At 53.3% G+C, this 14,141-nt stretch overlaps 1 protein-coding gene across 4 annotated transcripts in view; it reads left to right on the top strand.

Moving 5' to 3' along the window:
* AFF1 (ALF transcription elongation factor 1) overlaps positions 1 to 14,141 on the top strand; it is an 87,690-nt gene that overhangs the window by 13,755 nt on the left and 59,794 nt on the right. The window lies entirely within an intron of this gene.

Raw genomic sequence — 14,141 nt, 5'->3', positions numbered from 1 at the left:
TGCGAAGAACAGCGACCCGCCGGAGTTGCTGTCAGGGGGCAAAAAACCCGAGCAGTTTGGGCGAAATACTTTCCAACTAACTGTGCTTTTAAAGAAGCAACTTCTTGCCTGCTCTCGGGTGAAGTCAATTTCACACCCAGCATGGGGGAGGGAGCTTCGCTGAAGTCACGGCACTTGCTGAAGCGGCGCTATTTAAGGTACCTGTTAAATGCCTTTTAGCTTTTACGATGCTTTAATGGGCATTTCAGAAACGCCAGAGAGAGAGAGAGAAACTCTTCTCTTTTTTTTTTTGCTCTTTAGTCCCATCCCAAACAGCCACCCTGCTGCCTTGCCTCCAGGCTGGCTTGCAAATGGTGGCATACCCTGCCCAGAAGTTGGCCACTGGCAGGCTGCTGTCACAGTCGTGCTTTTCTGCAGCTTTGGAGCCAAGAGCCGGCTTTAAATTACCAACAGCAACATGTCAGAGCCCTCGGCTTTGGGGAGGGAGGCTGGGAAGATTGATGGCTTGGTTAACAGCTGAACTCTTCCCTAGCACCCGCTGCCAGCTCTCTCTCTGCCTGTGTGGGGAGTGCTTCGCCGAGGCCAAGGTGGAATTTTTCAGCATCCTTTCTTCCTTGTCTTTTTTTTCCCCCCCACCCCTGTGTCCAATCACTTATTCCTCTGATTTACTGACCTGCATTATCGGCGCGGCGCTGTAATAGGCCTGCGTGCTAAGGGAGGATACAGCATCAATCTGAGTGCTGCTGCCTGCCTTGGAAGCCTGGCTTGGCTCCAAGCCCAGGGGCAGGCTTTAGACGGCTGGGAGGTTGCACAGCCATTTTCTTGGGTGGCAGGAGGGCACAAGGGAGCCGGGTCCCAGCCTCAGCAAAGTGGCCGAGAAAGGGCAAGGCTGGCACTGGGGGTCAGTGAACCACTGTAAGGTGGGCAGTGCCGAGAAGAAAGTTTTGCTGTGAGCCGAGTGGTTCAAATTGAGAAGTGATGAAGATGGACCAGGGGACGTCTGTGGGGCAAGGTGAAAGCAGCGTGAGCCCACACATCCTGTGGAGGAGGTGGGCATGGGGACAGGGTGTGCACCTGCCAGGCTGTCCCCTCCCTGTGCGCTGGCTTGTGCTTTAGTCAGGATGCTGTGAGGCACTGGAGCTGTGAAACTGCGTCAGAGCATTTCAGCACAGTGACTAAGAAGGTAACCTCTGGGTGCTGGAAGAGCAGTGTTAAAGTCTCTGATTGTTGCTTGCTTTAAGAGGTTTTCAAAAGACTAGGAATGAATATTCATAGAATTCACGGAATGCTTTACTGTTAGAAGGGATCTTAAAGATCGTCCAGTTCCAAGCATTTGCCATGGGCAGGGACACCTCCCACCAGCCCAGCTTGCTTAAGGCCTCATCCAACTCGGCCCTTGAACATCTCCACAACCTCCCTGGGCAGCCTGTGCCAGTGTCTCCACCCTCATGGGTGAGAATTGCTTCCTGATCTGCAGGCTCAATCTGCCCTTCTCAAGCTTCAATCCATTTCCCCTGTCCTATCACTCCAAGCCCTCATCAGAAGTCCCTCCTCAGCTCTCCTGAAGCCCCCTTAGGTGCTGGAAGGCTGCTCTCAGGTCTTCCCTGGAGCCTTCTCTAGGCTGAACAGCCCCTACTCTTTCAGCCTGTCCCCACAGGGCAGGTTCTCCAGAATATGAGCAGCAGAAAGGAATCTCTTGCAAGAAGGAGGTTCCCTGCTAGAAGGTTTGGTGCTTCTGGCCTTTCTCTTTTGGTTGCACAGGTCAGCAGGGGTATCCACTGCAGGCTAAGGGATTTGTGCCTTGTGAGCATGGAGAAGTTCTTATTCAATATTAAAGGGTGAATTCATCTTCCCAAGAGATCTCTGGAGCTGTCCTGCAGATACCTGAGGGGCCACATGTCTGCAGGGTTCATTTGCCAAGACGTGTCAGAGAGTTTACTCTGCCAGGTACCTGCCAAAGACATGGGTGAGCTTTTTGTGCTTGTTTCTCCTTGCTAAGAAGTACCATTTCTGCAGGCTCAGTACAGGACAGTGTTTGGGTATCTCTTTGTAGGGAGGCCTTTGAGCACTGCTCCATCTGTTTGGCTTTGCTTTGTCTCGCTCTGTGTTGCAGTTGGTGAAAGGGCTGTGACAGGGAGCTGAGATTGTTCAGCCTGGAGAAGTGCAGGTTCAGGGGAGACCTAATAGCGACCTTCCAGTACCTGCAGGGAACTGGAAGAAGGCTGCAGAGGGACTGTTTACAAAGGCCTGCAGGGACAGGATGAGGGACAATGGCTTCAAACCAGAGCAGAGCAGATTTAAATTGGATGTTAGGATCAAGTTGTGCACAAGGAGGGTGCTGGAACACTGCCGCAGGTTGCCCTGGGAAGTGATTGTGGCCCCATCCCTGAGGATCTTCAAGGTGAGGCTGGACAGAGCTGTGGGCAGCCTGATCTAGTGGAGGATGTCCCTGCTGAGTGCAGAGGGATAGGCTCAGATGACTTTTGGAGGTCCCTTCCAACCCAAAGCATTCATTGACTCTGTGAGGGGCGATGCCTGTTTGGCAAGCAGAAAATCCTGCGTCCTTCCTGCGGCTTGGAGGCTGTGATCCTGAGCAGCTCACCTAGCGTTTGGGTTGCACTGTTCTGAAGGGTAAGGAAAAGGAGGAGACATCCTCATGCCTGTTGCTGCTTTTCAACATGTTAAAGGTGACTGAGAAACTGAAGTGCTAAGGGATAAGGCAGCCTTTTTTTCACTTGGGAATCTGGAGAAATGATGACACGGTGAGCTGGGAATGGTTTTATTCCAGCTGCCGGAGAATTACCAGCTTCTGCCAGCAGCTGCCTTAAATAGCTTCTAGCTGGAGCCATTAGGTGGAGGAACTAACCTCTAGTGAGGGATGTTGGGTGTGTGATGTGGGTTTTCTGGGGGGTTTTGAAGTTGCTGGCTGAGCTGTAGGCTCGCAGCTGCAGCTCTCTGTGCGCTGGCTTCTGGAATGCGCGGCTGAGCCGATGCCTGCAGCGTCCCCAGGCAACAGGGCTTGGGTCAGGGCTTGGTGGCATGTTCAGGAACGTGTGAGCGGAAGCAGAACTGGTCTGAATGAGGACAAGTTCACTTTCTTGTTCAGTGTGGGGTGATGCTCATCACGTGCTGCTCAGCTGCTCAGGAGCTGCGGCAGCACTGGAGGGACTAGGGCAGGCTGGCACCTGAAATCCCAATGAGGATGTGCCTCCTGAACTGAGTGGAGATGCCCATCTCTCTTCTGCTTCCTGCTCCAGGGATGTGTGTGCTCTACTTCAGCAGTGCCAGCTGGGGGTCTTGAGATGAGCAGCTGCTGTTCTCAGGCTCATCTGCACCTTCTAAAACGATCTCTAGACCCTGTTGGTTCCACTCACTCGAAACTGGTGAGTGAAGGAATGCTTTGTTGGTTTGGATGCTGAGATCTTTCCAGTAGGTACTTTCAAAGTGGCCATGAGCAGAGGGACTTCAGAGTTAGTGTGATTTCCCACTCTGCACAGCCAGGGCAACATGGCATCAGCGTTGTGCTGCCTCCCTTGCTCTTCCTCTGCCCTGCAGGGAAGGCTGCTGATGGGCAGCCCTCTGATACAACCCCCTAAAGCCAGGTTGTGCGAGCTAAGCCCAGAAGAATCACAGAGCAGTTTGGGTGGGAAGGGACCTTTCAAGGTCATCCAATCCAACTCCCTGTAGTCAGCAGGGACATAGAATCCTAGAATCAGGCAGGGTTGGAAGGGACCACAAGGATCAGGCAGTTTCAACCCCCTGCCATGGGCAGGGACACCCTACCCTAGAGCAGGCTGCACACAGCCTCAGCCAGCCTGGCCTTAAACACCTCCAGCCATGGGGCCTCAACCATTTCCTTGGGCAACCCATTCCAGGCTCTCACCACTCTCTTGGTGAAGAACTTCCTCCTCATGCCCAGGCTGAACCTACCCATCTCCAACTTCACTCCATTCCCCCTAATCCTGGCACTTCCTGAGAGCCTAAGAAGTCCCTCCACAGCTTTTTTGTAGCCCCCTTCAGATCCTGGAAGGCCACAAGAAGGTCACCTTGCAGCCTCCTCTGCTCCAGACTGCACAGCCCCAACTCCTTCAGTCTGCCCTCATAGCAGAGCTGCTGCAGCCCTCTGAGCATCCTCGTGGCCCTTCCCTGGGCACACTGCAGCATCTCCACATTCTTCTTGTAGTGGGGGCTCCAGATATCCCCAGCTTGCTAAGATCCCCAGACAGTCTCACTTGGAAAAGTTCCAGGGGTGGGGCATCACCACTTTTTTGGGCAGCCTGTTCTAAGTGTAGCCTTTTGTTTTGGTAGAAAAAGAAGGTGGTGCTGTGCAGAAATAGAAGGTGGCCAGGTCTGCCTTTGGAAGGTGGGGAAAGCAAAGAAGTGTCCTCTGCAGGGAACAGCAGCCTGTGAGGAGCAGCCTCACCAAACAGTGCAGCTGGGTTTGGTTCTGTGCTGTTTCACAGCCCTCCCAGCCAGATCTAAGAGAGCTGTTTCATAACTGGTTTGGCTCCTGGGCTGTGTTGGTACAGGCAAATGCCAGTATTGGTGATACTGCATTCCAGTCAGCTGATGGAGGTGAAGGAGGGCTGGCACAACCCCTTTGCTGGGTTGTGCCTGGCTATGGAAAGCTTGAGCATGCTTCCAACCACTGCTGCTTCTGCTTTTATGCTGCTGCTTGCCCTGGCTGTAGAATCCCAGCCTTCTGTTCAGCAGAACACTCTGCCTGACAGATCCACACAGCCTCTTCTCTGGGTTGCTGGGGTTGCTCAGCTCACCCTTCCCTATTTCCTGCACTTTCTGGTCACAGAATGGTCTGGGTTGGAAGATGACCTCCAAAGGTCATCTAGTCCAAGCTCCTCTGCAAATCAGCAGGGGCATCCTCAACTAGATCATAAATCCTCCTCCCCAGGGAAGAGAGGCTTACAGGGAAGGGTGCTCTTTTAAAGTAGGTTCCTGGTTTGGGGGGAGATGTGTGTGTTGAGTTATCTCCTGTGACAGTTCCACAGCATAATGAAGACCCTTGAAAACTTTGAAATACTCTTATCATAGAATCAGTCAGGGGTGGAAGGGACCACAAGGATCACCCAGTTCCAACCCCGCTGCCATGGGCAGGGACACCCTACCCTAGATCAGGCTGGCCAGAGCCCTGTCATGGTATAGCTGAGTTGGTAGAGGATGGAATGATTCCTTGGATTGTCATTTTTCTGGGCCTGTGTTGCAGAGAGGCATCTTCTGACTGCCTTTTATGAGAAAATAATTTGCTGGTTCAGCTGCAAGATGGAGCACAGATAGCAGGAAACAAGCTTTTAATGAACTACAGAAATTGCCCTCAGTGCTTCCCTTCTGAGCCCGGGCTCGGAGCATAGCAGCACAGAGCCTTCAGATACCCTTAAAAGACAAGGGAAAGGCTGTCTCAGGAGAGTGCAAGAGGGCTCTCAAGATGTTGTTCTGGTGGAGCACAGTGAGGTGAGCTCTCTGTTCAGCACAGGATGTCTTCCTGAGGCCTGGCTCAGGCACAGGATGGCAGGGAGCACAGAGGCTGTTTTGCTGCGGGAGCAACGTTATGAAAGACTCACTTGAATGTAGAGATTTAGAGATTCATGGCATGGTTTGGGTTGGAAGGCACCTTCAAGGTCATCCAGTTCCAGTCCCCTGCCATGGGCAGGGTCACCTCCCACCAGCCCAGCTTGATCGAGACCTCATCCGACCTGACCTTGGACACCTCCAGGGAGGGGGCAGCCACAATCTTCCTGGGCAACCTGTGCCAATTGTCTCCCTACCCTCACTCTCAACAATTCCTTCTTCATCTCCACTCTCAATCTCCCTTCTCCCAGCTCAAAACCGTTGTTCCTCATCCTGGCACTCCCAGCCTTTGTTAGAAGTCCCTCCCCAGCTGTCCTGGAGCCCCTTCAGGTACTGGAAGGTCTCCAGTCTAAGGTCTCCCTGCAGCCTTCTCTTCTCCCGGCTGCACAGCCTCAACTCTCCCAGCATGTCCCCATAGCAGAGGTTCTTCGGCCCTCACATCATCTTGATGGCCTCATCTGGACTCTCTCCAGCAGCTCCATATCCTTCTTGTGCTGGGGACCCCAGAACTGGAGGCTGCAGACATGGCCTGAGCAGAGGGGCAGAATCCCCTCCCTGTGCTGCTGCTCTCCCTGCTCTGGCTGCAGCCAGCACACAGCTGCCTGCTGGGCTGCCAGGGACCAGTGCTGGCTCCTGGGCAGTTTGACATCAACTGACACCCCCAGCTCCTTCTCCTTAAGCTGCTCTTCAGCCATTCCTCACCCAGCCTGGATCTGTGCTTGGGGTTGTCCTGAGCCAAGATGAAAACCAAACCAAAACAAGAAAGGAAAGGTGCTCCTCCTGTTGAGGCTTGAGCAGCCTGTGGAGCTTTTGTTTCCTCGCTGTGATGTGTTCTAGTGAGAACATGCTGGCTGTGTTCTGCTCATGCAGCTTTGGCTGCTCTTCATCTGTGTCCATGATAGAGCTGAGAAGACACACGTAGCATTGGCTGGGGTGGAGCAACTGGCTGGGGCAGATAGCTCTCCACAATGCACTCTTATCAGAGGTGGCTCCAGCTGGAGCTGCACCGCTCCAAGCAGAAGGTTTCTGTAGGGGACAGGCAGCAGCTGCTGCATGTGCTGTGAGCACACTTTCCACAGCTGCATGTTCACAGCCAGTCCGAGCATGAGGAGTTGCATTCTGGACCTGTGCAGAAGCCTGCAGCTGTGGGAAGCCGTGAGAGGCAGAGTCCTTGCTCACTGTCTGGTCTCTCAGCTGATGGCTGTGCCTCCTGTGGCCTGTAGGGACAGGGAGGTGATCATCCCTGTGCTAAGCACCTCGAGTGCTGGCTTCAGTTCTGGGACACTCACAACAAGAGGGACATTGAGGGTCTGGAATGTGTCCAGAGAAGGACAGTGAGACTGGGGAAGCACCTGGGCTAGGAGAAGGGGCTGAGGGAGCTGAGGGTGTTCAGGCTGGAGGCAAGGAGGCTGAGGGCAGAGCTCATTGCCCTCTGCAGCTCCCTGCAGGGAGAAAGGGCTGAGGGAGTTGGAGGCGTTCAGGATGGAGGAGAGGAGGCTGAGGGCAGAGCTCATTGCTCTCTGCAGCTCCCTGCAGGGAGAAGGGGCTGAAGGAGCTGGGGGTGTTGAGTCTGGAGGAGAGGAGGCTGAGGGCAGAGCTCATTGCTCTCTGCAGCTCCCTGCAGGGAGGTTGGAGTGAGGTGGGGGCAGCCTCTGCTTCTTGGTGGCAAGCCACAGGACCAGAGGAAATGGTTCCAAGCTGCACCAGGGGAGGCTCAGGCTGGGTGCTAGGAAATAGTTCTGCACTGAGAAGGTTCTCAAACATTAGAATGGTCTGCCCAGGACTGTGTTGGAGTCCCCATCCCTGGAGGTGTTCAAGCAGCCTGTGCACATGGTTTGGTGCTGACCCTTCACTGGACTGGATGAGCTTGGAGGGCTCTTCCAGCTGGGTGCATTGTGTGATTCTGTGCAGTTTGGCCCCAGCTCTCTTAGGTGCTGCAGAGGTGCATAAGTCACCTGTTTCAAGGTAAGATCACCTAAGATAAAACAAGGTCAGATAAAATAAGATCACCTTGTCTGACTGCAGGGGTTTTAAGAAGTGTGTTTCTTTTGCTGTCTTATTATTGTAGGGGAAGGGAGAGGAAAAAGGTATGGAAGGCAGAAAAAGGTTTATGGGCACAAAGCTGTGTTTGAAGAGGAGCTCTGCTCATCTGAATGAGTTCTCAGCACTGTCAAGCTGAGATGCCCAGGCAGATTTGACCAGGGAGCCTTCAGCCATAGGTGCCACCTGTTGCATGAAGATGGTGTAGAACCTCCCCTCAGGCTGAGAGTGTTGGGGCTGTTCAGCCTGGAAAAGAGAAGGCTCCAGGCAGACCTTGGAGCAGCCTTCCAGTACCTGAAAGGGCTACAGGAGAGCTGGGGAAGAACTTCTAGTCCTTCCTTGGAGGTGTGCAAGCTCAGGTTGGATGAGGCCTTGAGCAAGTGGGAGGTGTCTCTGCCCATGGCAGGGGGTTTGGAACTGGATGATCTTTAAGATCCTTTCCAACCCAACCCATTCTGTGATTCTATGTTTGCCTTGTGGTTTAGTTGAGGCAAAGCTGTTGTGCAGTGTGTAGAGCTGTCATTTGGAGTTCTACTGAGTGTTTATTGTACCTATGACCTGAAGTTTTCCCTCAGTGTTCTTTTCTTGCAATGCCACCAGTCAGGGTAAGAGAAAATTATGTCCCCACTTGGATTTTTTTTTTCCAAGAGAAAGTTCAACAAGCAAATTGTTAATGTTTAACCTCAGAGACAACAAGAAAGCTCATTCTCAGAATTGGGGAGGGAGGGGGAATGAGAATGTGGCCTTCTGAAAAAGAAAAAGGCAAGAAAAGAAGCAGCAAAAGCAGACAGCAGGAGCATCTCTACCAAAATTCAGGCAGAATGAAGCAGGAGGAGCAGAGCTTTGAAAGGAAATAAAAGCCAAGTCAGAAGCATTTGACAGTGGTGTTATCCTGTAGGCTTTTCTACTTTGAATGGTAAAGGTTGGAAGGGGTCTTTGGAGATCACAGAGTCCAACCCCCCTGCCAATGCAGGGGCACCTAGGGCAGGTCACAGGCATGCATCCAGATGGGCTTTGATGGTCTCCACAACCTCTCTGGGCAGCCTGCTCCAGGGCTCTGCCATCCTCCCAGTAAAGATCCTCCTCGTGTTTAGATGGCATTTCCTATGTCCAGGTTGATGCTTGTTGCCTCTTGTCCTGTCACTGGGCACTACTGAGAAGAGTCTGGCCCCATCCTCCTGACATCCATCCTTAGCTACCTGGGAGCATTGCTAAGATCTCCCCCCTCAGCCTCTTCTTGTGTAATCCAGAAGCAGCAAACGACCTGTTGGTGATCTCTGAGCAGTTCCTTGGTGGCACAACCTTGGCCAGCAGCTGGTGTGTGTTTGTGTGAGGTGTGGGAGACCCTGAGCTCAGCTCACAGGGAGTTGAAGTTGAGTGGAGTTACTGAAGTCCATAGCAGTGAGGGATATTTCCATCTTTGGGGAGCTGGGGACATTTGGTAAGGAGGTACTGTCTGTGCCCTTGTGCTCCTGCCAGCTTTCCATTCCCAGGGCCTGGTCCCTTCTAGCTTCTCTCCACACCAGCAGTCTCCTTCCAGAGTTCCTATCAGAGTTCCCAGCACAGCAGCAGAACTCAGATGATTCTCTTGCCCAGCAGCCCCACAGAAAGCACAGGCTGGGCCCTCTCTGGCAGCTGAGTCAAGTGTGCAGATGACAGCAAGCTGAGTGGTGTGGTTGACAAGTCTGAAGGATGGGAGGGGTGTCAGCTGGAGGGACCTGGACACTTGGTTAGGAGATCACAGAGACAATTCATCTCTGCAGGCAGGGCTGAGAAGTTCACAGACTGTCAGGGGCTGGAAAGGACCTCCAAAACTCATCCAGTCCTACCTCCCCTGCCAGAGCAGGATCACCTTGACCAGATCACACAGGAAGTTCTCCTTCCCAACTGCTCTGCAGCTCTTTCTCCAGAATCCTCTCCCCCCAAACAGGCTGTTTGGGGAAAATGAGCCTGGTTTGGAGCTGAGGAATCTGCTGGTGGTCTGGAAGTGCTTTGGCAGAGAGAGCTGCTTTTGGGAGAGATGCTTTTCTCCCTCTGTGCCCACAGCCCTGGGCAAAACAGGCTGTTCTGGGAAGAGCTGTTTTGCTGGTGCCAGTAGTTCTGCTGGGAGCAGGCTGGCAGTCCAGGGACCTTTTTCTTCATATCTCTGCTGAAATGTGTGCCAGCAGGAGAGCAGGGACTGGCTGTGCTGAGGGGCAGGGAGCTTTCAGAGAGCCACAGGATGGTTTGGGTTGGAAGTAGACCTTTTAAAGATGATCCAGTTTTAACCCCATGCCATGGGCAGGGACATCTCCTACTAGCTCAGGGTGCTCGAGGCCTCATCCAGCTTGGCCTTCAACACCTCCAGGAAGGGAAGATGAGGTTTGCTCCCCTGGGGCAATTTGTGGCCGTTTCCTCTCGTTCTGGCTGTTTTCACTAGGGAGCAGAGCCTAACCCCCACCTGGCTGCAGCCTCCTCTCAGGGAGCTGCAGAGAGCAATGAGCTCTGCCCTCAGCCTCCTCCTCTCCACACTGCACCCCTCCAGCTCTCTCAGCTGCTCGTTCCCAGCCCTGTGCTCTAGACCCTTCCCCAGCTTTGTCACCTTTCTTTGGACCCTCTCCAACACCTCCAAGTTTTCCCCCTGCGGTGCCAGGGATGTCCCCACTCACAGACAGGCATGGACCATGCGGTGCCTCAGGCAAGGCTCTTTCATTCACTGCTGCTTCCTTTCAGACTCCTTGTTCCTGTAGCTTTCTGACCTGGCAGCAATCTTTCATGCTAGGCAAAGCTGTGGGAAGGGGAAGGAGAAGTCCTTTGGAGTTTTGTTTTACTTTCAGCTCTAGCAAAAGAGAAAACTCCAAGTCCTGTTTCAAATTGCCTCTCTCGCAGAGCTGTGCTGGGTGTGCAGTGTGGCATAGGACACAGTGCAGGACCTCTTCTCTTTCTGTGTCTCAGCCTCCCTTCTGCTTTGCCTTTTGGAGGCTTTGTCTCTCAGCTGCCCTTGGCGTTTTGTCCTCCCTGCCCACTGCTTCCCAGCTGTTAGTCTGGTGGCAGCCACGGGGCAGATGAGATGCTTACAACTTATGGAGAGGGGAAATAACTGCCAAAATGACTTTTTTACCTTCCTTGCTCCTTTGGGCATTGATTAAACACCAAGTTAATGGTTTCCTCTTGCAAAGATTGCTTCCTTGAGAAGGGGCTGCCCTCCTCCCTCCCAGCCTGCAGAAGGTGCAGCTAACAGCGTTTGCCCGAGTGGAACAGCTCTAAAGCTCCTTTCTCCACAGCAATCTGCCAGGAAAATAATGGCTTGGCTTTGTTTGGTCAAGAATTGGTTCTTTCCCCTGGAGAAGCTCCTGAGCACACAAGAAACCAGAGTGTGAGGGCTGGAAACCCAGCAGCCATCAGTGGGGTTAATGAGCTCTGTGAGTCAGGCAGGTCCCCCAGCAAGCCTTCAAACTGGCCTTTCACCTCTTCTTTCTTTCTCTTAGGAGCAGGCTGCCCAGGGGGGTCGTGAAATCTTCCTCTCTGGAGATATTCAAGACCCAGCTGAATGTGTTGCTGTGTGATCTGCTTTAGGTGATGCTGCTCTGGCAAGGGATTGGTCTGGATGCGGTGCTGAGGGCGGCTTTTGGATGCGGTGCCGAGGGCTATGGTTTAAGGTTGACCTTGTAGAGTAGGGTTCTAGGTTGGACTTGGTGATCCTGAGGAGCTTTGCCAGCCTGGATGTCTCTGTCATTCTGTGGATGATCTTTCAAGGTCCTTTCCAGCCCCTAACCTGTGACTTATGTGCAGGTGAGGTGCAGCCACTGACTGGATCCAGATCTTGGATCCTGCTGCTGCCCAGTGAGGTCTGGCTGGCAGCTAGAAAGCAGAGGAGGGTTGAAATGGTTGGTGTGGATCCAGCCTGCCAAGAGAGCTCTGGGAGCCAGGGGCAGGGTGCCAGGCTCAACAGGGTGTACGTGCAAGGTATTGTTACAGCTGCTGCTCTCCACTGTGGGCTTCCCTCTGGGCCTTTCTGCAGTGGTTTTGTTGGTAGCCAAATCCTAGCCTTCAGCGTGTGTGCTCACTTCCAGCTGATCTGTTCCCTGCACGGCTTTGGAGAGGCTTCAGCTGGGTAGTAAAAGGCAGTTAACTGCTTCAGGGGGAGGAGGGATTCAGGGCAGAATCTGCTTTTCTGGTTTCTTTTGGCTTTAAGCTTTCAAGTCCAGTTCAAGAAACTTGATGTTGAAGAGCCCTGCTCAAGCTTATGCTCAGAATGTGTTCTTTACTGGGAGCTTTTATGGAATCCCAGCACTCCAGGCTGGAAGGGACCCCAAGGATCCTCTGCTCCAACCTGTCTAGGTTACAGTGCAGGTCCCCAGCACCCTGGCAAGCTGAGTGCCAAGCTGGCCCCTGGAGGGGACTCCTCTGCTTCCCTTGGGAGATGATTCCAGTGTCTGGCTGTGCTCATGGGGAAACTTTTTCTTCTAGAGCCCAAAGGGAATCTCCCCAGCAGGAACCTGTCCTCATCAACCCTTTGTCTGTGCCATGGGGCTCCGTGTCCAAAGAGAGTCTCCATGCTGCTGGCAGCCACCCTTAATGTGTTGGTCTATGGTGAGGAGGTCTCCCTTCAGCCTTCCCTTCTCCAGGCTGACCAAACCCAACTCTCTCAGCCTCTCCTTACATGGCAGGTGCACAGGATGGGTTTTGCATGCACTCAAAATAGGTTCCTGATTCATATCTTGAAAGCAAGGACTGACTTCTAGGTGTGCATGGCAGAGAAACAGAGGTGGGAAAGGAACTCACCTTTCTCTGTTGTGAGTCTTGCTTCAAGCATCATATTCCTAACTGGGGCTGTGTTGAGTGAGAAAATGTGAAGCTAAGACACAGTCTGCTGGCCAGAAGGATTGAAAGAGCTGTTCTGAGGGGAGATGAAAGGAAAGCTGCAGGTGGAATAGGAAAGGGCAGAAAGGTTGACTCTGTGCTTTTCCTTCCCCTCCTTTTTCAGGTGACTTCCAGCAATCCTCACACACCACAAGTTTGTTGTGCAAAGGCTTTGCTCTTTTGTGGCTGCATGTTTAGTAGCTGCAGCTGCTGAGTAAGATGGGGAAGGTACAGAATGTGTTGGAAAGGCAGAAAGGTCTGGGGAGAATTAGTTACCCTAGGTGCTTGGGTTTTCTTTTTGCCTCATGAAAGTCATTCCAAATGGCCATGATCAGCTTAGGTTTGCCTGGCAGCACCTCACTTCCTCCAGATGACTTGGCTGGATGTTCCCTGGGCTGTTTGGGGTGGCAGCTGACGTTGGAGTTGTTACTCATTGTGGTTGTGGACGCTTAATAAATGACTCCCTGGGACGAGCAAGAGACTACAGAGGGATGAAGCAATCCAGAGGAAGCAGGTCCCTGTGATGAGGCAAGAAGCTGTCTGGTTGGAAGCAGGTTGGTCAAGAGGCTTGCCACGTTCCACGCGGGATGTAGCTCTAGACAGAGGCAAGGGGAGAGGCCACACCTCGATTGCTGGGTTCAGGTTTGGGACCTTGCTACAAGAAGAACATTAAAGGGTTGGAAAAGGTCCAGAGAAGGGTGACAAAGGTGGGGAAGGGTCTGGAGAAGAGGGCTGGGGAGGAGCAGCTGAGGGAGCTGGGGGTGTGCAGCGTGGAGAAGAGGAGGCTGAGGGCAGAGCTCATTGCTCTCTGCAGCTCCCTGAGAGGAGGCTGCAGTCAGGTGGGGGTTGGGCTCTGCTTCCTAGTCTCAGGTGACAGAAGGAGAGGACCTGGCCTGAAATTGTACCAGGGGAGGGTTAAGTTGGAGATAAGGAAAAATGTCTTTGCTGTAAGAGTGGTCAGGGATTGGCAGAGGCTGCCCAGGGAGTCCCCATGCCTGGAGGTGTTCCAGAAAGGTGTGGCCATGGCACCTGGGGATGTGGTTAGTGGCCGTGGTGGGATTGGGTTGCTGGTTGGACTCTGTGACAATGCAGCAACCCTACCCAGAAGATTTTAAAGCCTTCTTCAGAAGTTCAGTGCAGTGCTTGCCCTAGGGAATCTGCTGTATCCCTTGGAGAGCAGAGTGCAGACCTCCTGCCTGGTGCTGGATGGATGAGTGTCGCTTGGAGCATGTGTGGGAGGGCAGGCAAGGAGGGAGAAGCCCAGGGAGAAGCCACTCTGAGTCATCCTGCTCCCAAGCCCTCTGTCACCACCGCAGCACTGAGAACAGGGACTTGAAGAGGCCTTTGGCTGTTAGCAGGAGAGCACTGCCAAAGTGTGAGGCTCTGCTGAGTGCGTCAAAGGAGGGGATGTGTCTCTGGAGAGCATCCTGAGTCCCTGCTGTGTGCATAGAGCACTGCAGACCCCCAAGGACCTCCTCCTCTTGCGTTTCTGCAGCAGCCTGGGGTAATTCTCTAGGCTTGGTCGCAAGCTTGGCACAGAACCACCCCCGTTATTGTCAGGGCAGACAGGGCTGGGGGAATGGAGCAAAACTAGAAGTGGTAGATTCAGATTGGATGTTAGGAAGAAGTTCTTCACCAGGAGAGTGGTGAGACCCTGGCACAGCTTGCCCAGGGAG

The sequence above is a fragment of the Pogoniulus pusillus genome, chromosome 10 (assembly GCF_015220805.1).
Source record: "Pogoniulus pusillus isolate bPogPus1 chromosome 10, bPogPus1.pri, whole genome shotgun sequence".
Taxonomy (NCBI): domain Eukaryota; kingdom Metazoa; phylum Chordata; class Aves; order Piciformes; family Lybiidae; genus Pogoniulus; species Pogoniulus pusillus.
This window is presented reverse-complemented; position numbering and strand designations above follow the sequence as displayed.